The 24,975-nt window shown below is 42.8% G+C and overlaps 1 protein-coding gene and 1 pseudogene across 5 annotated transcripts in view; one reads left to right on the top strand and one right to left on the bottom strand.

Moving 5' to 3' along the window:
• Positions 1–3,929: 3,929 nt before the first annotated feature.
• On the bottom strand, positions 3,930–4,484 carry LOC102405574 (annotated as a pseudogene).
• Positions 4,485–17,027: 12,543 nt separating this feature from the next.
• Positions 17,028–24,975, top strand: part of PHACTR4 (phosphatase and actin regulator 4) — a 107,193-nt gene continuing 99,245 nt past the window's right edge. For 2 of the 5 annotated variants that reach the window (XM_006049645.4, XM_025278612.3), the window contains exon 1: positions 17,045–17,177. The gene's annotated coding sequence lies outside the window, so the exon portion shown is untranslated. The other 3 variants (XM_025278611.3, XM_006049647.4, XM_025278613.3) reach the window with 3 other exon arrangements.

The following is a 24,975-nucleotide window of genomic DNA, read 5'->3' as shown; positions in this document are numbered from 1 at the left end:
CTGTAGTCTTCCAGGCTCCTCTGTCCACGGAATTTTCCAAGCAAGATTACTGGCATGGGTTGTCCTTTCCTTCTCCAGGGGATCTTCCTGACCCAGGGATTGAACTCTTATCTCTTGTGTCTCTTGCATTAGCAGGCAGAGTCTTTTATCAGTGTGCCATCTGGGAAGCCCTGCAATCTCAAGCAAAAACCTCTGAAGCTCAGATTCCTCATCTGTAAAATGGGCCATATTAGTACCATTGACGCTATGATATTAGCTTTATAAAATGAACATGGGTTAAAGGAGATAATACATGCAAACTCCTCAACCTAATCTCACAGAATAGGCTTTTAGTTTTTAGCTAAGATTTCATGATCAGTTTTATTTTCATTAAGGTCTCAAAACTTGGTAGCTATTATGATATTATCTATGGTTTCTAACTGCCAGGGTTATTTATGGCTTTGTTGTTGAACTTTTTAAATCTGTTAGTGATTAACATGGGATCATAAAAGAGTCGGACATGACAGCGACTAAACAACAAATATGATCTTTAGCCTAGTACCTGGGCACTTTTCTCATCATCTCTGTAACTCTGACAATGCCTGGCACCCTTCCTAGCACATAGTAGGCACTCAGTAAATGGCTGTTGAATCATATTCAGCTGAACTGAAGATCCATTCAGATGTTAGCCCAGGAGCTGTGTCACTGAATAGCTGTCATTCCCAAACAGACAGCCAACCCTGACACAGACATGCTTGCATAGTTTGTAAGCCATGATTTCAACTTCTTGGATTGCAGGCACCTCAGTTAATATTCCACTTCACTCACATGACCCTTAGAAGGAACAGACTGACTAAGAGAAATATCCAGTTTAGCAGCGAAGAGAATGAGCCTTGGTCCAGGCAGATCCAGGCTTATACCCTGGCTCCAGCGCTGTCTAGTGGGTCAGTTACTTCATCTGTCTTAGAACCCCAGTCTCTTCATCTGTGAGAAGGGGATAACCACAGCACGTGTCTCCTCAGGTTATGGTGAGAACAGTGACTTCAGTGTGCTGTTCTCTGTTCCTGGAACAATCTTCCTCTGAGTCTCACTCCTGCCTTTTCAGCTCAACTGTCACTTCTTCCAAAAACCCTTCCCAGCTGCCCATGGTAGGACAGGCTCACTGTTAGACTCTCCCTACAATGCCTGCCAATTACCCTTTGTCATTACCTCAACTACTCAGCTCCTTTCCAGATGGTGAACTCCCACAGGATAGGGATGTGTCTGTCTCATTCATTCCTGTGTCTCTAGTGCCCAACAGTCCCCTGGTACATACTATTTTGGGTGGACTATAGCTGTTAACTAAATGAAATAATGAGAATGATAATGCACATAAACACAGAGCCTACCATTTAGCAAGCTCTTGATAAAGAACCTATATTATTATCAACAACACAGTATTGGTACTGAGATTATTCACCTTGAGAAAATTAATACAGTGAGATAAGCAGCAATTTAATGGTAGGTGTTGTGAATCTAGTTCTGTATCTCGTTTGTTATATGTCCTTGTCCAAATCTTTATTTTTCTCATTTTTTTCACTTTGAAAATGGATATGAGAAATTCACCCTGGTCTCCAGCTTAGCTTGGTCCTTATAAAGTCTGCCCTTTGCAAGATCACACCTGACAGGCTATCCTGTGTCTGCCCAGAGTTTCTAGATGGGGCTCCTCGTACTACTCTGCTTTCTCATCTGCTCAGTCTTGACCCTTGACCCTAATCCATTCTGACCCCCGTCAATTTGTTACACCAGTTGGCTACCACCCAGCTTCCAGCCTTGAACTACATTCAACCCCACGATAAAGTCCAAAATCCATAAAGTGTCAACTGGAGTCTCATCTTCCCACCTTCCCCTCCTCTGTGCTCCAGCCAGGCTTCCCTGAAGTGTCCTCGAGGCACTAATCCCTGAATCAGGGTCTTTAGACCTGCCAGTCCCTTTGCTGGGAACATCGTCCCCACCGTCTTTATCAAGTTAACTCCTACTCAACTTTCATGTCTCAGCTTTAACATCACTTCTTCAGGGATTACCTGGTTCCTTTGCAAGAAATTAGGTTTCTCTGCTATATGCTATATGGAGATGGTGAAGGACAGGGAAGACTGTTGCGCTGCAGTCCATGGGGTGGCAAAGAGTCGGACATGACTGAGCGACTGAACAACTGCTATATGCCATCTTCCTTATAGATCTGGTGTGACACCTAGTCAGAGCTTCACGTTAAAAAATAGAAGAATCTGGACTTATATGTGAAATTTCTGTTTCTAATGCTGGCAAGTAACTTAAAAATTGTAAAACACTGAGGGCCAGCCCCAAATATATACAGAATAGTGACCACCTGTGACCTGCCTGTTTGCAACAAGAGCTGTTCAACCTTTGGCTGAACTTGGTAACTCTTCCTGTGTTAATTATCACTCTGTTTATTAAGTGTTCACTGCATGCCAGGCACTGTGGTTCGTGCTTTGCATAGATGATGTCATGTAACATTTGAAACCACTTGTGAGGTCAATAGAATTCAAAGAGGTTAAAATAGTTTTGCTCATGATCATGAGCGGTGGAGCCAAGTGTTAAAAGTCTCTTCACTGCACTACTTGTGTAAAGGACAATTTGTCGGTTTAGAATGGGAGAGGCTTCTGAAGGCTTGCCTGCATGTGTGCTAAGTTGCTTTAGTCATGTCTGACTCTTAGTGACCCCCTGGACTCTAGCCCTCCAGGCTCCTCTGTCAACGGGATTCTCCAGGCAAGAATACTGGAGTGGGGTTGCCAGGCCCCTCTCCCCGGGATCTTCCTGATCAAGGCATGGAACCCGAGTTTCTTGTGTCTCGTGCATTGGCAGGCATGTTCTTTACCACTGATGCCACGTAGGAAGCCTGAAGATTTGCCTAACAGCTATTAATATTGGCCGCATGCTCACTATGTGCCAGGCACTGTGCTTTGCTGTTGCTGTTCAGTGGCTCAGTTGTGTCCAACTCTTTGCGACCCCATGGACTGCAGCACACCAGGCTTCCCTGTACTTTACCATCTCCCAGAGCTTGCTCAGACTCATGTCCATTGAGTCAGTGATGCCATCCAACCATCTCATCCTCTGCCATCCCCTTCTCCTCCCGCCTTCAATCTTTCCCAGCATCAGGGTCTTTTCTAATGAGTCAGCTGTTTGCATCAGGTGGTCAAAGTATTGGAGCTTCAGTTTCAGCATCAGTCCTTCCAATGAATATTCAGGGTTGATTTCTTTTAGATTGACAGGTTTGATTTCTTTGCTGTCCAAAGGACTCTCAAGAGTCTTCTCCAACACCAGAATTCAAAAGCATCAATTCTTCGATGCTCAGCCTTCTTTATGGTTCAACTCTCACATCCATACACGACCACTGGAAAAACCATAGTTTTGACTAGACGGACCTTTGTCAGCAAAGAAATGTCTCTGCTTTTTAGTACTCTGTTTAGGTTGGTCATAGCTTTTCTTCCAAGAACAAGCGTCTTTTAATTTCATGGCTTCAGTCACCATCTACAGTGATTTTGGAGCCCAAGAAAAGAAAGTCTCTCACTGTTTCCATTGTTTCCCCATCTGTTTGCCATGAAGTGATGGGAATGGATGCCATGATCTTCATTTTTTGAGTGTTGAGTTTTAAGCCAGCTTTTTCACTCTCCTCTTTCACTTTCATCAAGAGGCTCTTTAGTTCCTCTTCGCTTTCTGCCATAAGGGTGGTGTCATCTGCATATCTGAGGTTATTGATACTTCTCCTTGGCAATCTTGATTCCAGCTTGTGCTTCATCCAACCTGTCATTTCACATGATGTACTCTGCATCTAAGTTAAATAAGCAAGGTGACAATATACAGCCTTGACGTACTCCTTTCCCAATTTTTTTTTTTTTTTCCGTTTTCCCACTAAGTTTTATTTGGGCAGCCCCAGGGACAGAGGGCTGCACCTAAAAGAAGGTGTTGGGCCTCTAGGTGGTGAAGCGTGGCTTGTGCTGGCGATGGAGGACCCGGTGGGGCGGTGGGAACTTGATCTTGGAGTCGTGGAACTGCTTGACTGCTGGTCGGCGGCACTTGCTGGCTGCGATCTCCTCCACCTTCATGATCTGGATTGAGTGGTCCGGGCTCGGTGCCGGTAACACTGGGGGATGGCGCCAGCGGTGGTCAGGTCCCGGTACTGCCGGTACATGTTGTGGGTGCCGCTGCGGGAGTCATAGCGTAGCCAGATGCCGAAGTTCTTCACTCGCAGGGGAGATTTCTCGAACACCTGTCCACAGTAGACGATTTCCCCCGAGGATTTCTTCATCTTCTTCAACTGAGACACAAAGTACCAGAAGCAGGAGTTGGCAACAACATGATTAGGCGCAAAAATTATCATGCGATAGAGGGGCGGCATGCGGCATTTGCGAATCAGCAGGCAGCGCCCCACCACCTTATACTCTCGAAGCGTCCCTGAGGCCTTCATGGCGTTCTACCCACGACCGCCGCCACCCTCGAAAAGGCTCCTTTCTCAATTTTGAACCAATCTGTTGTTCCATGTCTGGTTCTAACTGTTGCTTCCTGACCTGCATACAAGTTTCTCAAGAGGCAGGTCAGGTGGTCTGGTATTCCCATCTCTTTCAGAATTTTCCACAGTTTGTTGTGATCCACACAGTCAAAGGCTTTGGTGTAGTCAATAAAGCAGAAGTAGATGTTTTTCTGGAATTCTCTTGCTTTTTCGATGATCCAACAGATGTTAGCAATTTGATCTCTGGTTCCTCTGCCTTTTCTAAATCCAGCTTGAACATCTGGAAGTTCTTGGTTCACATAATGTTGAAGCCTTGCTTGGAGAGTTTTGAGCATTACTTAGCTAGCATGTGAAATGAGGGCAACTGTGTGACAGTTTGAACATTCTTTGGGATTCGAATGAAAACTGACATTTTCCAGTCCTGTGGCCACTGCTGAGTTTTTCAAATTTGCTGGCATATTGAGTGCAGCACTTTAACAGCATCATCTTTTAGGATTTGAAATAGCTCAGCTGAAATTCCATCACCTCCACTAGCTTTGTTGGCAGTTATGCTTGCTAAGGCCCATTTGACTTCACAGTCCAAGAAGTCAGATGTCTGGCTCTAGGTGACAATAATAATAACACCATCATTGTTATCTGGGTCATGAAGATCTTTTCTGTATAGCTCCTCTGTGTATTTTTGCCACCTCCTCTTAATATCTTCTGCTTCTGTTAGGTCCATACCATTTCTGTCCTTAATTGTGCCCATCTTTGCATGAAATGTTCCCTTGGTATCTCTAATTTTCTTGAAGAGATCTCTAGTCTTTCCCATTCTATTGTTTTCCTCTAATTCTTTGCATTGGTCCCTGAGGAAGGCTGTCTTAACTCTCCTTGCTATTCTTTGGAACTCTGCACTCAGATGGGTATATCTTTCCTTTTTTCCTTTGCCTTTAGCCTGTCTTCTTTTCTCAGCTTTTTTTAAGGCCTCCTCAGACAACTCTTTTGCCTTTTGCATCTCTTTTTCTTGGGGATGGTTTTGATCACCACCTCCTGAACAATGTTACAAACCTCCAAAGTTCTTCAGGTACTGTGTCTATCAGATCTAATCCCTTGAATCTATTTCTCACTTCCACTGTATAATCATAAGGGATTTGATTTAGGTCATACCTGAATGGTCTAGTGGTTTTCCCTACTTTCTTCAATATAAGTCTGAATTTGGCAAAAAGGAGTTTATGATCTGAGCCACAGTCAGCTCCTGGTCTTGTTTTTGCTGACTGTATAGAGCTTCTCCATCTTTGGCTGCAAAGAATATAATCAATCTGATTTTGGTATTGACCACCCGGGGACGTCCATGTGTAGAGTAGTCTCTTGTGTTGTTGGAAGAAGGTGTTTTCTATGACCAGTGCATTCTCTTGGCAAAACTCTTGTTAGTCTTTGCCCTGCTTCATTTTGTACTCCAAGGTCAAACTTGCCTGTTACTCCAGGTAGCTCTTGACTTCCTACTTTTGCATTCCAGTCCCTTGTGATGAAAACGACATCTTTATTTTTTTGGTGTTAGTTCTAAAATATCTTGTAGGTCTTCATAGAATCTTTCAACTTTAACTTCTTCAACATTAGTGATTGGGGCATAGACTTCAGTTACTGAGACATTGAATGGTTTGCCTTGGAAACGAACCGAGATCATTCTGTCAGCTTTGAGATTGCACCCAAGTACTGCATTTCGGATGCTTTTGTTGACTATGAGGGCTACTCCATTTCTTCTAATGGATTCTTGCCCACAGTAGTAGATATAATGGACAGTAGGGAGATCAAATCAGTCAGTCCTAAAGGAAATCAACCCTGAATATTCATTGGAAGGACTGATGCTGAAGCTGAAGCTCCTATAAATTTGGCCACCTGATGCGAAGAGCTGACTAATTGGAAAAGATCCTGATACTTTGAAAGACTGAGGGAAGCAGGAGAATGGGACAATAGAGGATGAGACAATTGGGTGGCATCACCAACTCAATGGACATGAGTTTGAGAAAACTCTGGGAGACAGTGAAAAAGGACAGGGAAGCCTGGCATGCTGCAGTCCAGTGGGTCGCAGAGTCGGACACGACTTAGTGACTGAACAACAATAATTACCAGCTTATGTTTGTGGCAGAATAGTGGTCTGACCAGCAAAGAGTAAAATTTATTTTAAGTCCTGTTTCTGTAATCCAGAGTCCCACAGAGGTCTTAATTGAAGTGGGATCCTATGAGTTAGTTCCATGAAGCTGCTGTTGAGAGATGTGGCCGGCAGGGGGCAGCAACATTCACAGCCTCAATTCTGCAATGTCCAAAGCAAGCGTGAGGAAGTTTTATAGTTTTTATTCGTTTGCGTATTGTTCTTTGATTGGCCCAGTAAATTCTTTGCCAATTAATTGGACTTGGTTCTCAGCCCATGAAGGACTACCAGGCTTTGGGAGCCTTTCACAGTTTGTGAAAGAAAAGATCTCAGGATCTGAAACTAAGGTGAAGTCATTCCGCCCCGTGGGGAGTTTAAACTGTGTTAGGTGGAACTACAACACAAGAGAAGACTCTATACATGGACATCACCAGATGGTCAACACCGAAATCAGATTGATTATATTCTTTGCAGCCAAAGATGGAGAAGCTCTATACAGTCAGCAAAAACAAGACCAGGAGCTGACTGTGGCTCAGATCATAAACTCCTTATTGCCAAATTCAGACTTATATTGAAGAAAGTAGGGAAAACCACTAGACCATTCAGGTATGACCTAAATCAAATCCCTTATGATTATACAGTGGAAGTGAGAAATAGATTTAAGGGCCTAGATCTGATAGATAGAGAGCCTGATGAACTATGGAATGAGGTTCGTGACATTGTACAGGAGACAGGGATCAAGACCATCCCCATGGAAAAGAAATGCAAAAAATCAAAATGGCTGTCTGGGGAGGCCTTACAAATAGCTGTGAAAGAAGAGAAGCGAAAAGCAAAGATATAAACATCTGAATGCAGAGTTCCAAAGAATAGCAAGAAGAGATAAGAAAGCCTTCTTCAGCGATCAATGCAAAGAAATAGAGGAAAACAACAGAATGGGAAAGACTAGGGATCTCTTAAAGAAAATCAAAGATACCAAAGGAACATTTCATGCAAAGATGGGCTCGATAAAGGACAGAAATGGTATGGACCTAACAGAAGCAGAAGATATTAAGAAGAGATGGCAAGAATACACAGAAGAACTGTACAAAAACGACCCAGATAATCACGATGGTGTGATCACTGACCTAGAGCCAGACATCCTGGAATGTGAAGTCAAGTGGGCCTTAGAAAGCATCACTACGAACAAAGCTAGTGGAGGTGATAGAATTCCAGTTGAGCTATTCCAAATCCTGAAAGATGATGCTGTGAAAGTGCTGCACTCAATATGCCAGCCAATTTGGAAAACTCAGCAGTGGCCACAGGACTGGAAAAGGTCAGTTTTCATTCCAATCCCAAAGAAAGGCAATGCCAAAGAATGCTCAAACTACCACACAATTGCACTCATCTCACATGCTAGTAAAGTAATGCTCAAAATTCTCCAAGCCAGGCTTCAGCAATATGTGAACCATGAACTTCCTGATGTTCAAGCTGGTTTTAGAAAAGGAAGAGGAACCAGAGATCAAATTGCCAACATCCGCTGGATCATGGAAAAAGGAAGAGAGTTCTAGAAAGGCATCTATTTCTGCTTTATTGACTATGCCAAAGCCTTTGACTGTGTGAATCACAATAAATTGTGGAAAATTCTGAAAGAGATGGGAATACCAGACCATCTGATCTGCCTCTTGAGAAATTTGTATGCAGGTCAGGAAGCAACAGTTCGAACTGGACATGGAACAACAGACTGGTTCCAAATAGGAAAAGGAGTATGACAGGGCTGTATATTGTCACCCTGTTTATTTAACTTATATGCAGAGTACATCATGAGAAACGCTGGACTGGAAGAAACACAAGCTGGAATCAAGATTGCCGGGAGAAATATCAATAACCTCAGATATGCAGATGACACCACCCTTATGGCAGAAAGTGAAGAGGAACTCAAAAGCCTCTTGATGAAAGTGAAAGAGGAGAGTGAAAAAGTTGGCTTAAAGCTCAACATTCAGAAAATGAAGATCATGGCATCCGGTCCCATTACTTCATGGGAAATAGATGGGGAAACAGTGTCAGACTTTATTTTTCTGGGCTCCAAAATCACTACAGATGGTGATTGCAGCCATGAAATTAAAAGACGCTTACTCCTGGGAAGGAAAGTTATGACCAACGTAGATAGCATATTCAAAAGCAGAGACATTACTTTGCCAACAAAGGTCCATCTAGTCAAGGCTATGGTTTTTCCAGTGGTTGTGTATAGATGTGAAAGTTGCACTGTGAAGAAAGCTGAGCGCCAAAGAATTGATGCTTTTGAACTGTGGTGTTGGAGAAGATTCTTGAGAGTCCCTTGGACTGCAAGGAGATCCAACCAGTCCATTCTAAAGGAGATCAGTCCTGGGATTTCTTTGGAAGGAATGATGCTAAAGCTGAAACTCCAGTACTTTGGCCACCTCATGAGAAGAATTGACTCATTGGAAAAGACTCTGATGCTGGGAGGGATTGGGGGCAGGAGGAGAAGGGGACGACAGAGGATGAGATGGCTGGATGGCATCACTGACTCGGTGGACGTGAATTTGGGTGACCTCCGGGAGTTGGTGATGGACAGGGAGGCCTGGTGTGCTGCGATTCATAGAGTTGAAAAGAGTTGGACATGACTGAGCGACTGAACTGAACTGAACTGAAAGAACAAAATAAGACAAAACCTCATACTTCACCTCCTTACCAAAGTCATTGATTTCAAGTTGACATAACAGCACTTATTGATATAAATAAATTGTTTTTCCTTACCAGAAATTTTTTTTTAAGTATTTTGTACACTAATCTGCTCCCATCTTGCTTTTCTAAAAAATAATTAAATTTATTTATTTTTATCTGATTGCACTTGGTCTTAGTTGCAGCATGTGGGATCTAGTTCCTCAACCAGGAATTGAACCCAGGCCCTCTGCATTGGGAGCACAGTCTTCTGCTGAACCACCCAGGAAGTCCATGTTTTTTTGTTTTTGTTTTAATTAACAGTTTTTTTGTAAATAGCTATACCATCAGTCTTTGTTGGTTATCTGTATGTATGTATATATGGATCTCCTTGGACAGCAAGGAGATCAAATCAGTCAATCCTAAAGGAAATGAACCTTGAACACTCATTGGATGCTGAGGCTGAAACTCCAATACTTTGGCCACCTGACGCAAAGAGCCAACTCATGATGCTGGGAAAAACTGAAGGCAGGAGGAGAAGAGGGCAACAAGATGAAATGGTTGGATGGCACCACCGATTTAATGGACTTGAACTTGGGCAAACTCTGAGAGATGGTGAGGGATAGGGAAACCTGGCGTGCTGTGGTCCATGGGGTCACAAAGAGTCGGACACAACTTGGCGAGTGAACAACAACATATATATATGTATGTGTGTGTGTGTGTGTGTGTATCTCTATATGTATGTAGTATTTATTTATTATTTTTGGCTGCGACTTTGCGGGAGTTTGCAGGAGCTTAGTTCTCCACCCAGGGATTGAACCTACACCTCCTGCAGTGGAAGCTTGGAGTTCACTGGACCACCAAGGAATCCCCCAGTTACCTATTTTAAAGATAGTGGTGTGTGACATGTCAAGCCTAAACTCCTAATCTATCCCTCCCTGCCCTCCTTCCCCTCTTGTAACCAATAATTCCTTCTTTTAAGTCTCTGAGTCTGTTTCTGTTTCTTTTTTTAAAGATTCCATACGTAAGCAACATCACATGATATTGTGACTGTCTGACTTGCTTCACTCAAGATAATAATCTCTGGATCCATCCATGTTGCTGCAAATGCCATTATTTCATTCTTTTGAATGGTTAAGCTTTTTTTTAATAGAGAAATATTTCAGGCAGGCTGAAATATTTCAGCCTTTTATGTAACACTCAAGTACCCTTCATCAACTTTGTTAAATTTTAGCGTTTTGCCTTATTTCCTTGCAGTTTTTTCAAGGAAAAAAAAATCAGAGACATGTTTTAAGCCCCAAAGTATTCTTCCTTTCACCTACCTCTTTCCTTTTTCATCAAGAAGTAATCACTTTCCAGGGCTTCTCTGGTGGTCCAGTGGTTAAGAATCTGCCTCCCAATACAGGGGACATAGGTTCAGTCCCTGGTCTGGGAAGATCCCACATGCCTCAGGGCTGCTAAGCCCACTCACCACAAGCACTGAGCCCATGTGCCGAAACTACAAATGGCTACGTGCCCTATAGCCCGTCCTCTGAAACAAGAGAAAGAGAGGCTTGAGTACTGCAAGTACAGAGTAGCCCCTGCTCTCCGAAACTAGAGAAAGCCCATTCAATCAATGAAGACCCAGCACAGCCAAAAATAAATAAATAAATAAAATTTTAAGGTGGTAGAACAGGGTTTAAAAAAAAATCACTTACCTGAATATTTTATTTATACATATGATTTTGTATTTTGACAATGTATATGTGAACACAAACAATACACAGTGTTGTTTGGCACATTTAAAAATTTTATACACAAGGTATCAAGATGTATCTATCCTTCTACAGCTTTTTTTCCCCTCAATATTTTGTTTTATCCATACTGATAACCACTAGCTTTAGATTATTCATTTTAACTGTTTTGATGTATTCTGGATTACAAATAGATCGCAATTAACTTGCCCATTCTCCAGGTAGATTGTCTCAATTTTTTTCTTTATTTCTTTATTTCTAACACTGCTACAATGATCAAGCTTGTACCTGCAGCCTGAGTCAGTGTTCCCTGCTGAAAAATTGGAAGCTTAAAAAAAATAGAAAGATGAAAACTAATATTACTCATCACAACTTTTTTTTTTTGAGCTGGTACTGTGTAATAATAAATAGATACTATTATTTTAACCAGGTATTGTGCTGGGTACCTTATATATGTTACTTTAATTCTCACACGAACCTATATATTAGGTACTGTTAGTATTATGTTTCCTATTGTAAAATGAGGAAACTGAATTCTTTTTAAAAAATTTACTTGATCTGAATAAAAACAGGAGTGTAGAGACTGAATCTTTCTGGGTTTAAATAACTTGGCCGATGGCACCCAAATAGAAAGTGACTGAACAGCTCTCTGTTGCCAAAGCTTGTGCTGTTAAATTAATATTATGCTCTAATAGTGTCCCAAAGCCCAAAATCCAGAAATGCTAATAGTTGGAAATAGTCCTTACTGTTAATTCATCACTCAGAAGACAAGAGAGGACTTGCTTGGGCCACCTCCCACTTAAAAATGTTATCAGAAGTATATGTGTGCAGAAAAGCATACACATCCTATTGATTAATTTTGACAAACTGAATATACACATGTAACCAGCACACAGATCAAAACCCAGAATATCATTAGCATTTAGAAAATCTCCTCTCACCCAATCTTCCAGACACTGCTTTTCCACTTGGAAAGGTAGCTGCTATCTCAGCTTTCAACAGACTATTTTTGCCTGTTTCGTTTTTTATTTCTGTGAAATTATACAAGTATACACTACTTGGTCTGGCTTCTTTCATTTATTATTTGTGAGAATCATCCATATAGTTGATTATAGTGTGTTAAAGGGCACAAAAGGCAAATGGGACAACGTACATTTTGCAAAGAATTATGAGCATCAGTGAGAGTGTAGCCAGCTAGGACTGAAGATGAGATGATACAATGGATTCGAATGTAGAGAATGGGCAAATCTGAGTCTTGCAACAGATGGTGTGGGACCTCTTTTGCCTCCTGTCATCTCAGTCTGACTAGATTCTAGCTGAAATTGCAGAAAACAGTTGGGTGGGGGCTTCAACTCTCCTGGTTCCTTCTGCAAGCTGTTCTGGAACTTTTCCCTAAGACTCTGGTGGGAGCCTACCTGGAAGTGGGAGGAAAGTTGATGCCCTTGGGCCATCCTAACCAGAGGGGGATGGGAGTCAACAGATAAATGCTTCTTTGTGACAGCATTGGGTTGACTACACTGAGAAGCTTTCTAGGAAATCCTCAGATGACATTGGTAGGATCTAGCCCCAGGCACCCGCAGCAGTGAACTTCTTGGTAATGAATTTTTGTGTTGACTTTTCTTCTTTCCCTATTTTACTCTTTATTTTTACATTAAATCCTTGAGGTCATGTTCCAACTAAATTATCAGCAACTAGCCATTGTCTTGGGTTCGGTTTTCTGGGGGAAATTCTAATTAAGACATATGTAAAATTGCTGGTTCTTGGCAGATGTTCAAGAAAAAGTAGCAGTTTCATTATTGCTATTACTGTTACCACCTTTATTGTGTACGCTTAGTCGCTTAGTCACGTCCGACTCTTTGTGATCCCATGGACTGTAGCCGGCTAGGCTCCTCTGTCCATGGGATTTCCCAGGCAAGAATACTGGACTGGGTTGCCATTTCCTTCTCCAGGGGATCTTCCCAACCCAGGGATTGAATCCACATCTCCTGACTTTTGCTTTTGTCCTAGGGTACTGGGAAGCCACTGAAGAAGTTTTCCTTTTTTTAAAACAATTTTTTATTATTTTATTTTTCAGGTTTAATGGCATATAATTGGCAAACAATAAACAGCATATATTTAAAACATGCAGTTTGATGAGTTGTTTTATCACCGCCCCCTCCACCAACACTGTGAGGCTTACGGGATCTCAGCTCCTCTACCAGCGATTGAACCTGCACCGTAGACAGTGAAAGCCCCAGAGTCAGAATTCCCAGTTTTGGTTTATTTAAAATTCATCATATACCTTTGAAACCATAACCACAATCAAGAAAGTTAACACAACTGTGTGAATGAAAACTATTGCCTGCCGTATCAGTAAACAAAGGATGTTGCTGCCATCAAGTCTCCCGGATGGTGAGCCCCGAGGGAACGCAAGATAGAGATAGGATGCCCGCCAGCCATCTAGCACCCTGAGGCAACTCAGGATGAGAAAGCACAGGATGCTAGCCCTAGAAACCTGAAGTGCTGATCAAAGAAATGATTTCAGTGGGCCCAAACTCTTTCATCTTCCCATATGTAGAAAACCACTAAATTCCTTGGGACATCTGGTTTTCTTTAATTAACAATAATCTTGATTATTTCTTGACTACGATAAAGCCTTTGACTGTGTGGATCACCACAAACTGTGAAAAATTTTTAAAGAGATGGGAATACCAGACCACCTGACCTGCCTGCTGAGAAATCTGTATGCAGGTCAAGAAGCAACAGAACCGGACATGGAATAATGGACTGGTTACAATTGGGAAAGGAGTACGTCAAGGCTGTATTTTGTCACCTTACTTATTTAACTTATATGCAGAGTAAATCATGCTAAATGCCGGACTGGATGAAGCACATGCTGGAATCAAGATTGCCAGGAGAAATATCAATAACCTCAGATATGCAGATGAAACTACCCTTATGGCAGAAAGCGAAGAGGAACTAAAGAGCCTCTTGATGAAAGTGAAATAGGAGAGTGAAAAAGATGGCTTAAAACTCAACATTCAGAAAACTTACATCATGGCATCTGGTCCCATCACTTCATGGCAAATAGATGGGGAAACAATGGAAACAGTGACAGACTTTCTTTTCTTGGGCTCCAAAATCACTGCAGATGGTGACTGCTGCCATGAAATTAAAAGACACTTGCTCCTTGGAAGAAACGTTATGACCAACCTAGGCAGCATACTAAAAAGCAGAGACATTACTCTGCCGACAAAGGTTCATCTAGTCAAAGCTATGTTTTTTTCCAGTAGTCATGTATGGATGAGAAAGTTGAACCATAAAGAAAGCAGAGCACGGAAGAATTGATGCTTTTGAACCGTGGTGTTGCAGAAGACTCGTGAGAGTCATTTGGACAGCAAGGAGATCAAAACAGTCAATCCTAAAGGAAATCAGTCCTGAATATTCATTGGAAGGGCTGAAGCTGAAGCTCCAATACTTTGACCACCTGATGCGAAGAACTGACTTATTAGAAAAGACCCTGATGCTGGAAAAGATTGAAGGCAAGAGATGGTTGGATGGCATCACTGACTCAATGGACATGAGTTTGAGCAAGCTCCAGGAGTTGGTGATGGACAGGGAAGCCTGGGGTGCTGCAGCCCATGGGGTTGCAAAGAATTGGGCACAACTGAGCAACTGAACTGAATTGAACTGAACTGAATCTTTTGATGTTACCACTTCTCAGTCTTTGTTGCAAAAACTCCTGCATATTCTGGCTCCCTCCTTGCCCCTTCAGCACAGTCTCTGAGTTATTTGAGATATTGTGTCCCAGGGTTAAGTCTTCAGTTTTATCCACCAAATAAAACATTACTATCAACTTTTATGTTGTGCTTTTTTTTTTGTCAACACCTGTCACCCCAAAAGTTTCCTTTATTATCCCACCCTGTTGCGCTCCTGCTTCTTTGGCCCCAGGCAATCACCTATTCTGCTTTTTTTCAGGATAATTCCTAGAATTTATGTAAATGTAACCATATCAGATATACTCTTTTATGTCTGACTTCTTTCACTAATTATTTTAAGAGTCATCATTAAATCATATGTATTAGTAGCTCATTCCTTTTTATTACTGAAGAGAATTCCATTGTATAAATATTCATTTACTTTTTTATTATAAATTTATTTATTTATGTTTTGGTTGTGCTGAGTCTTTGTTGCTGTGCTGGCTTTTCTCTGTTGCAGAGAAGGGAGGTACTCTCCAGTCGCGGTGCGAGGGCTTCTCATCACCAGGCCGTCTCTTGTTGCTGTGTGCAGGCTCTAGGCACACAGGCTTCAGAAGCTGCAGGATGTAGGCTCAGTAGTTGTGGCATCCAGGTTTAGTTGCTCTGCAGCATATGGAATCTTCCCAGACCAGGGATCAAACCCATCTCCCCTGCATTGGCAGGGAGATTCTTATTTACTGTACCATCAGGGAAATGCCCACTTTAAAATATACATGTATTTACTTGGCTGTGCCTCGTCTTAGTTGTGGCACTCAGGATCTTTCAGTTGCAGATGAGAACTCTTAGCTGTAACATGTTAGATCTAGTTCCCTGACGGGGGATTGAACCTGGACCCTCTGCATTGGGTGCATGGAGTCTTAGCCACTGGACAACCAGGGAAGTCCTTCCATTTACCTTTTGGAGGACATTTGAGTTGTTTCTAGTCTTTGGCTAGTTACAAATACAGCTGCTGTGAACATTCACCTTCAAGTCTTTCTGCAGATGTACGCTTTCATTTTCTTGCGTAAATACCTAACGTAGGTTAAGTGGTTGGGCCATATGGTAGATGTATATTTAATTTTTAAAGAAACTGCCAGACTGTTTCTCAGAGTGGCTGTATCATCTTACAATCCCACCAGCAATGAATGAGAATTCCCGTTGCGCTACAGTCTTGCTAACACTTGATAACTGCCAGTCTTTTTGTTAGCCATTCCAGTGGGTGTATAATGTTACCTTACTGTGGTTTTAATTTGCATTTCCTTAACATCTTTTATGCATTTATTTGCCATCCATTTATCATCTTTGATAAAGTGTCTCTGTCAAATCTCTTTTTCTTTTTGAACTAGGCTGTTTGTCTTGAGTTGAAAGAGTTCTTTGTGTGTTGTAGATACTAGTCCTTTGTTAGCTATAGGTTTTGCTACCATTTCACCCAGGTCTTTGGCTTGCCTTTTCATTTTCATAACCGTGTTTTAAAGAGCAGAAGTGTTCATTCTGACGATGTGCAGTTTATCAGTTTGTTTCCTTTATTGTGTGTTTGAAAGTCACACGAATTTTCTCCTGTATTTTACTCTAGAAGTTTTGTAGCTCAAAGTTTTACATTTAGGTCTAACTTTTTTGTGACACAATGGGTTTGGCATTTACAAAGATCCTCTGGCAGTGGGAAGGAAGGTGTTTGAAGGGTGTCCACTGCCTGGAGGCCTGAAACTAAAGAAATTTGGAAAGGTGATGGTGCGTTCCCCTAGACAGTAGTGGGAAAACTGATAAGGAACTGGGATGACTGGACTTAAGCGGCTGAAGGAGATAATAAAAATGAATCCTAGGTTTCTTCCTTATGCACAAAAATTGAGGATAACTTGCTTTTAAGTGTATTGCATTTCAAATTGACCCTCAATAGTTTTGCTTCACACCCCTCCACCCGCCACCACTTTGGGAAGATTATTCCTGCCTGGAATATCCCATGGAAGGACAAACTTGGTAGGCTACAGTCCATGGGGTCGCAAAGAGTCGGACACGACTGAGCGACTTCACTTCACTTCATAATTAAAATTCAGCCGGACAGGGGCTGGACACAGATTTCTGTAACAGCACACCTGCACCCTGAGCACTCCCTGGAGCCCAGTACTGAATTCTCTCCTTCCAAGTCCAAATGCCTTTGTCCTCCTCCGGACCAGGAAAAGCGCGGGGCGTGCTGCGAGACGCCGTATGGGAACGACCAGCCCAGAGCCGAGAGAGGTTCCCGCCATTTTGTCCGGCCCCCGCCGTGGCCGGCTCCTCTCGGAGACTACAAGTCCCATGAGCCCCCGCGGCGACACTTCCTACCCCTCGCTGTCCCGCCCGCTGCCTTTCCCCCCTCCCGGGGGCCGAAGCCTGTGGCTGCAGCCTGGCGGCCGGCAAGCCAGCTAGGATTTCCGGGGGAAACTGCTGTGGAGGCTGAAGAGGCGGCGGCGGCGCCCCGGGTGAGTTCGGCGAGTAAAGGAAAGTGAGCGGGAAGTGCGCAGGGTCGGCCTGCGGGTGCCCGGTAGGTCGGGCCGCGTTCTCGGCTCCGCGAGGGGCTTGCGATGCGGGCCAGGGTAACGGCCGGGCCGGGGTCGCTTCGAGCCAGGGCGGGGCGGGGGATGGCCGCCGCCTCCTCCTCCGCCCTCCCACAACCGTTCCCCGTGGCTTCTCCGCCTGCGGCGCGACCCGCGCGGGCTTGCCCTCTCCGCCCACCGACTTGGCGGAGCCCTTTTGTCTCGGCAGCTTTGCGCCCCTTTGGGCCCGGGCGTGGAGTCACCTCCTCGGAGGAGCCCTCCGGGCCATTCCCTGATGGGGACCGGCCCCTGGGAATCCGGTCACTGTAACCAGATCAGGTCGAAGTCCATTTTTCAAACCTGCCCTCCCTCATACCTCTGCATCCCAGCTGGGCAGCTCGAAGGCTTCGGAGCACAGGCGAGGCAGACGGAGTTTCTGCCGAAAACCTCGAGTTTATTGTCCAACTCTTAAACGTCAGCCCCGGGTGGCTTCACGACACTAATCTCCTCTAGGCATTTTTCTCGATAGGGGGATGGGCCTATGGGAAAGAAGCGAGCCCCGCTCCCAGAGAAACCGGGAAAGGATCGGATTTGCTGCTCTGTCTGTATGGGTCGCGGCCGTGATCGAGGAAATCAGAACCTATGCGAATGGCCAGAATGGTAGTTCACATACCTCTAGAATCTCGGAGTAGAGAAAGTGATTTCTAGGGCAACGAGCAGCCTCTTTATCACAGCACGCAAAAAAATGTCTACAGTAGTTCATCCAACCGCCCTCTATTCCCCTCAAATCCATGTTTTACTTCTGCTTAAAACAAAAGTTGAAAGCAGACGTCCATCAGTAGAAGGACTTGACTTATAGAGAAACCAAAAACCTAGTGGCTTCTAGAAAGCTAACTCGTAATAGAAGTGATTTACTGCTGAGAATCCCAAATTGTGTTCCTGATATTGTTTAGGGGTTTGTTGTTGTTCAGTCGCTAAATCCAGTTGGTCGGACTCTTTGCGACCCCTTGGAGTGCAGCACGCCAGGCTTTCCTGTCCTTTACTATCTTCCGGAGTTTGCTCAAATTCATGTCCATTGAGCTGGTGATGTTATCCAGCCATCTTGTCCTCAGTTGTCCCCTTTTCCTCCTGCCTTCAGTCTTTCCCAGCATCAGGGTCTTTTCCAGTGAGTTGGCTTTTCGCATCAGGTGGCCAGAGTATTGCATCTTCAGCTTCAGCATCAGTCCTTCCAATGAATATTCAGGGTTGATTTCCTTTAAGATTGACTGGTTTGATCTCCTTGCTGTCTCCCTATTGAGGGACTCTCAATAGTCTCCTCCAGCACCCCAGTTTGAAAGCATCAATTCTTCAGAGCTTAACCTTCTTTATGGCCCAGCTCTCACATCCATACCTGATTACTGGAAATAGGAAATGTTCGATTTGTAATTTGTCAATGAGTGGGGATTGCGTTTTTCTGACTCTGCTTTGAAGAAGCATCCACAGAATTATTCTAGAACTTGACTGTTAATTATTTGTTCAAACATGACAGTGCTATCAGTACCTTTTTTGAAGCCTCGCCACCTGGCGTGCAAGATTTAGTTCCCCTGCTGCTAAGTCACTTCAGTCTTGTCTGACTCTGTGCAACCCCATAGACGGCAGCCCACCAGGCTCCCCTGTTCCTGGGATTCTCCAGGCAAGAACACTGGAGTGGGTTGCCATTTCCTTCTCTAATGCATGAAAGTGAAAAGGGAAAGTGAAATCGCTCAGTCATGTCCGACTCCTAGCGACCCCATGGACTGCAGCCTACCAGGCTCCTCCGTCCATGGGATTTGCCAGGCAAGAGTACTGGAGTGGGGTGCCATTGCCTTCTCCCCTACCAGGGCTCAAACCCATGCCTTCTGCAGTGGAAGTCCAGAGTCCACTTCTGACTACTGGAAAAACCATAACCTTGACTAGACGGACCTTTGTTGGTAAAGTAGTGTCTCTGTTTTTTAATACGCTGTCTAGGTTGGTCATAACTTTCCTTCCAAGGAGCAAGCGTCTTTTAATTTCATGGCTGCAATCACCATCTGCAGTGATTTTGGAACCCAAAAAATAAAGTCAGCCAGTTTCCACTGTTTCCCCATCTATTTCCCATGAAGTGATGGGACTGGATGCCGTGATCTTAGTTTTCTGAATGTTGAGCTTTAAGCCAACTTTTTTACTCTCTTCTTTCACTTTCATCAAGAGGCTCTTTAGTTCTTCACTTTCTGCCATAAGGGTGGTGTCATCTGCATATCTGAGGTTACTGATATTTCTCCCGGCAGTCTTGATTCCAGCTTGTGCTTCCTCCAGCCCAGCGTTTCTCATGATATTCTCTGTATATAAGTTAAATAAGCAGGGTGACAATATACAGCCTTGACATACTCCTTTTCCTATTTGGAACCAGTCTGTTGTTCCATGTCCAGCTCTAACTGTTGCTTCCTGACCTGCATACAGATTTCTCAAGAGGCAGATCAGGTGGTCTGGTATTCCCATCTTTTTCAGAAGTTTCCACAGTTTATTGTGATCCACACAGTCAAAGGCTTTGGCATAGTCAATAAAGCAGAAATAGATGCTTTTCTGGAACTCGCTTGCTTTTTTGATGATCCAGCAGATGTTGGCAATTTGATCTCTGGTTCCTCTGCCTTTTCTAAAACCAGCTTGAACATCTGGAAGTTTATGGTTCACATATTGCTGAAGCCTGGCTTAGAGAATTTTGAGCATTACTTTACTAGCGTGTGAGATGAGTGCAACTGTGTGGTAGTTTGAGCATTCTTTGGCATTACCTCATACCTATTGCAGTTATTTATCATAACACCGCCAACAGCTTGTGATTTGCTGAAATTTAAATATCGGAGAAAAATAATGGAAATATTTTCATTTGGAGCACCTGATTTATAAGGAACTGGAGTTTCTAGAATCACAAACAATGTCATACTGAAAAGACATGCTGAACATTGCTTCCGTCACCCTGTCTTATGGTCTGCTGGGATCCTTGTGCCTAGGCAGAATGGTAGTTTTATGGGGCCCTGGAGGTGGGGAAGGATGGTGAGTTATTGAGCTGTGGTTTTGACTAATGGTTATTCAAAGTTTTATTTACTAAAAGGTTTTAACTAATCTTTGCTTAAAGACATATTAAGAAGTATGTTGGAGAACATATTTACAGCAGCTTTGGCTATTGAAGAAAGACTGACATTCAGATATTTTTCTAGTCAAAGAGTCAAGACTCAAGAAAGTGCTTTCTTAGTTTTTGCTCTTAATAAAAACTTTTGATCAGTTTCAGACTTGCAGTTTAAGCCTTGGGTTTATGTCAGTACATGCCATGAATGTGACATCAGAAATAGAAACCTACTTCACCTCCTTAAATTCTTCTTAGATAAAATGCATTACATGCCAGTGGAATTGAGTCAATACAATTAGTCTAGCCTTTCTAACTAGTAGAAGCCTGTTTTAAATCTCTCTTTTATGAAACCATCATAATGGAAAGGAGTTTTTTTACCTTGTGTTTTTTGATGTTGGTCTACTCTGTTTCAAATTAATTCAGTCAATGAATATTTATTGAGAGCCTGTTGTGTTTTAAGCTTTTTTGTAGTGCCTGAGAAGAAAGCAATGAGAACAAAAATCTTTTTTCTTTGGGGCTTACAAACTGATTAGGGGTGGCTTGGGCGGGGGTGTGGTGGCGGTGGTGGTGGTGAGAATGTAGTAGTAAGACTGTAAATAAATATTAAATAAATCCTCTCTTATTTAGTGTGCAGTTTTGAGCAGTAAGCTCTTTGATCTTTAGTTTTCTCATCTTTACCATAGGTGTAATGATTCCTATTCTACCTAGTTTGAATTGTTTCCAGAATCAAGTAGGATAAAAATTTGGTTACATTGTACCTTTCCACATTCCTGTGGTAAGTTATTGTTACTAGTATTAGAAAAGGAAAAGGAACATGGGGGAAAGTTGTTTGTAAAGAAAAGACAGAATGGCTGGATTCTCTGTTCTGAGAGAACCTGATGTCCCATTGGTAAACCTTCTGTGACTGTTAGACACATCTTCACACAGGGCTACCATAACCCTTCATGAAGGCCTTTTTAAACAGCACTATCAAATAAGGCCATTATTATTCTATATTGTTAACAGTTATTAATATAACGGTCTTAATGTCAGGTGCCATGCCCTAGTCTACATCCTTACTGCTTAGCACATAGCTTAGGTATTGCATTGGAACTTCATAAATGTTTGGTGAATGAGTGAATGAGTAACAAAAATAGACAACAGTTGAGTGCCAAAATGGATCTTTTACTCAGCAGATATTTTTGTTTTGCCTATCATGTGCTTGGACCGGGGTTATGTTCCGGCGGTACAAAGATGTGAAGGTATATAGCTTCTGCCTTAAAGCTTACAACATTACAACACCTAATAGTCTGGTGAGTGTCAAATAGGGGTGTGCTATATTGATACGATAAGGGACTGAATGATTCTGTTCTGGTAGACAGTGAAAGAAGGCATTAGAGAGGAAGTAATTTTTTTTTTTTTTTTTTTTTTTTGCGATTGTTCTGGAAGGATTAATAAGAACAGTTACTGTTAAAGTTATTCCAGCCAGAGGGGGCAGCTTGAGCATGGGAATGGAGATGCTAAAGTATAAGGTGTGTGTCTGATATGGCTAAAGGTAATTACAGTTGATTTTTACTTTTTTTTAATTCACGTACCCCCCCCTAGAAAATTTGAGAATAGCAATAGATTTTTCATCCCAGAAAAATGCATATGAGCAAGCATATGCACATCATTCTAGAAAGTTATGCAGTGCTTAGGAATCTCTGGACCAGTGGGACTGAGAAGTTGAAAAGTGCAATGGCTGGTGAAAGGAGCAATTGATGGCTGGATGCTGAGAAAGATCTGAATGCTTGTTGAAGGCTTCAGGCTATGGGAGTTCCCTGGTGGCTCAGTGGTTAGGGTTTAGCACTTTCAGTGTTGTGGCCTGGGTTCAATCTCTGGTCAGGGAACTAAGATCCTGCAAATCGTGCAAAGGCTTGGCCAAAAAAAAAAAAAAAAAAATGACGTTAGCCTTTATGATAAATGAATTGCAAAAGTTTATTAGCAGGAAATTGATATAATCTGATCTGTTTTGACAGGTAATTGTTTGCTATTTTCAGGATAGTTTAGAGGTTTAGGAACATATTTAGAATAAGTGCTAAATAGGAGGTAGGATTGAGGGCTTTTGTTTTTTTTTGGTTTTGTTTTGATTTTAAAGGATGAGAGAGACTTGACATGCTTAAAGAAAAGAAAAGGAGCCAGCAGAGAAACAGGTATTGAAGTTATACACACAAGAAAAGGAAGAGAATAAAGAAACCTTGGGAAGAGATAAAATCAAAGCTCATAGAGAGGTGATCCATGAAAAGGAAACATGAAGAAAGGATGGAAGAAGATATATTTGGAAATGATCAAGGTGGAAGTTGAATTTGTAGTGAGTTACTAACAGCTGATTTTTAATTCGTTACAAAATTGTTTCTGTTTTTGGTTCTTTTTTTTTTTTTTTTTTGGCTGAGAGACACCTGGGATCTCATCTCCCCAACCAGGGATTGAACCTGGACAGACTACACTAGAAGAAAAAGTCTTAACCACTGGACTGCCAGGAAAGTCTTCCCATCAGCCTGTTTTGTACCCAGACAGTGATCTAGGTACTTTTCTGTGTGCTATTTCATTTAATTTTACAAAAATTCTATAGCTTGCGTGCGTGCTAAGGCACGTCTGACTCTTTCTGACCCTGTGGACTGTAGCCCTCCAGGCTCCTCTGTCCATGGGATTCTCCAGGCAAGAATACTAGAGTTGGTTGTCGTGCTCTCCTCCAAGGGATCTTCCTGACTCAGAGATGGAGCCCATGTCTCTTGTGTCTCCTGCATTGACAGGTGGGTTCTTTCCCACTAGCGCCACCTGGGAAGCCCATAGCTTGATTGGATATTCCCATTTGACAGCTGAAGGGAGGTATGGCTCAGAGACATTAAATTTCCCAAAGACATCTTTATGGAACTGAAGAAATCAGGAACCAAGATATATATTGACTTCAAAGTTTAATAATTTCTACCTTATAGGGTCTGTTAATGCTTTATGATTTCTTCTTTTTTAATATTTTCCTTTCTGAATGAATGAGTTAAGTTATCTGCAGAAGCAAAGGATAGAGTGGGCTAGAGGACTCCAGTTCAGTTCAGTCACTCAGTCGTGTCCGACTCTTTGCGACCCCATGGACTGCAGCACGCCAGGCTTCCCTGTCTATCACCAACTCCTGGAGCCTGCTCAAACTCATGTCCATCGAGTTGGTGATGCCATCCCACTATCTCATCCTCTGTCGTCCCCTTCTCCTCCTGCCTTCAATCTTTCCCAGCATCAGAGTCTTTTCTTTGCATCAGGTGGCCAAAGTATTGGAGTTTCAGCTTCAGCATCAGTCCTTCCAATGAATATTCAGGATTGATTTCCTTTAGGATGGACTGGCTGGATCTCCTTGCAGTCCAAGGGACTCTCAAGTCTTCTCCAACACCACAGTTCAAAAGCATCAATTCTTCGGCGCTCAGCCTTCTTTGTGGTTCAACTCTCACATCCATACATGACTACTGGAAAAACCATAGTTTTGACTAGACGGACCTTTGTATGCAAAGAATTGTCTCTGCTCTTTAACACTCTGTTTAGGTTGGTCATAGCTTTTCTTCCAAGGAGCAAGCGTCTTTTAATTTCATGGCTGCAATCACCATCTGCAGTGATTTTGGAGCCCCCAGAATTAAGTCTGTCACTGTTTCCATTGTTTCCCCATCTATTTCCCATGACGTGATGGGACCAGATGCCATGATCTTAGTTTTCTGAATGTTGAGCTTTAAGCCAACTTTTTCACTCTCCTCTTTCACTTTCATCAAGAGGCTCTTTAGTTCTTCACTTTCTGCCATGAGGGTGGTGTCATCTACGTATCTGAGGTTATTGATATTTCTTCCAGCAATCTTGATTCCAGCTTGTGCTTCATCCAGCCCAGCGTTTCTCATGATGTACTCTGCATAGAAGTTAAATAAGCAGGGTGACAATAAACAGCCTTGACATACTCCTTTCCTGATTTGGAACCAGTCTGTTGTTCCATGTCCAGTTCTAGCTGTTGCTTCTTGACCTGCATACACATTTCTCAGGAGACAGATCAGGTGGTCTGGTATTCCCATCTCTTTCAGAATTATCCAGTTTGTTGTGATCCACACAGTCTAAGGCTTTGGTATAGTCAATAAAGCAAAAGTAGATGTTTTTCTGGAACTCTTGCTGTTTCTATGATCCAGCGGATGTTAGACGTTTGATCTCTGGTTCCTCTGCCCTTTCTAAATCCAGCTTGAACATCTGGAAGTTCATAGTTCACGTACTGCTGGAAGTTCACGGTTTACACTGTTGAAGCCTGACTTGGAGAATTTTGAGTATTACTTTGCTAGTATATGAGATGAGTGCAGTTGTGTGGTAGTTCGAGCATTCTTTGGCATTGCCTTTCTTTGGGATTGGAATGAAAACTGACCTTTTCCAGTCCTGTGGCCACTGCTGAGTTTTCCAGATTTGCTGGCTTATTGAGTGCAGCACTTTAATAGCATCATTTTTATGATTTGAAATAGCTCAACTGGAATTCCATCACGTCCACTAGCTTTGTTCATAGTGATGCTTCCTAAGGCCCACTTGACTTCACATTCCAGGATGTCTGGCTCTAGGTGAGTGATCACACCATCATGGTTATCTGGGTCATGAAGT

Source organism: Bubalus bubalis, chromosome 2 (assembly GCF_019923935.1).
Source record: "Bubalus bubalis isolate 160015118507 breed Murrah chromosome 2, NDDB_SH_1, whole genome shotgun sequence".
Lineage (NCBI taxonomy): Eukaryota > Metazoa > Chordata > Mammalia > Artiodactyla > Bovidae > Bubalus > Bubalus bubalis.
The sequence above is the reverse complement of the archived record's forward strand: the minus strand, read 5'-3'. Positions and strand labels throughout refer to the sequence as shown.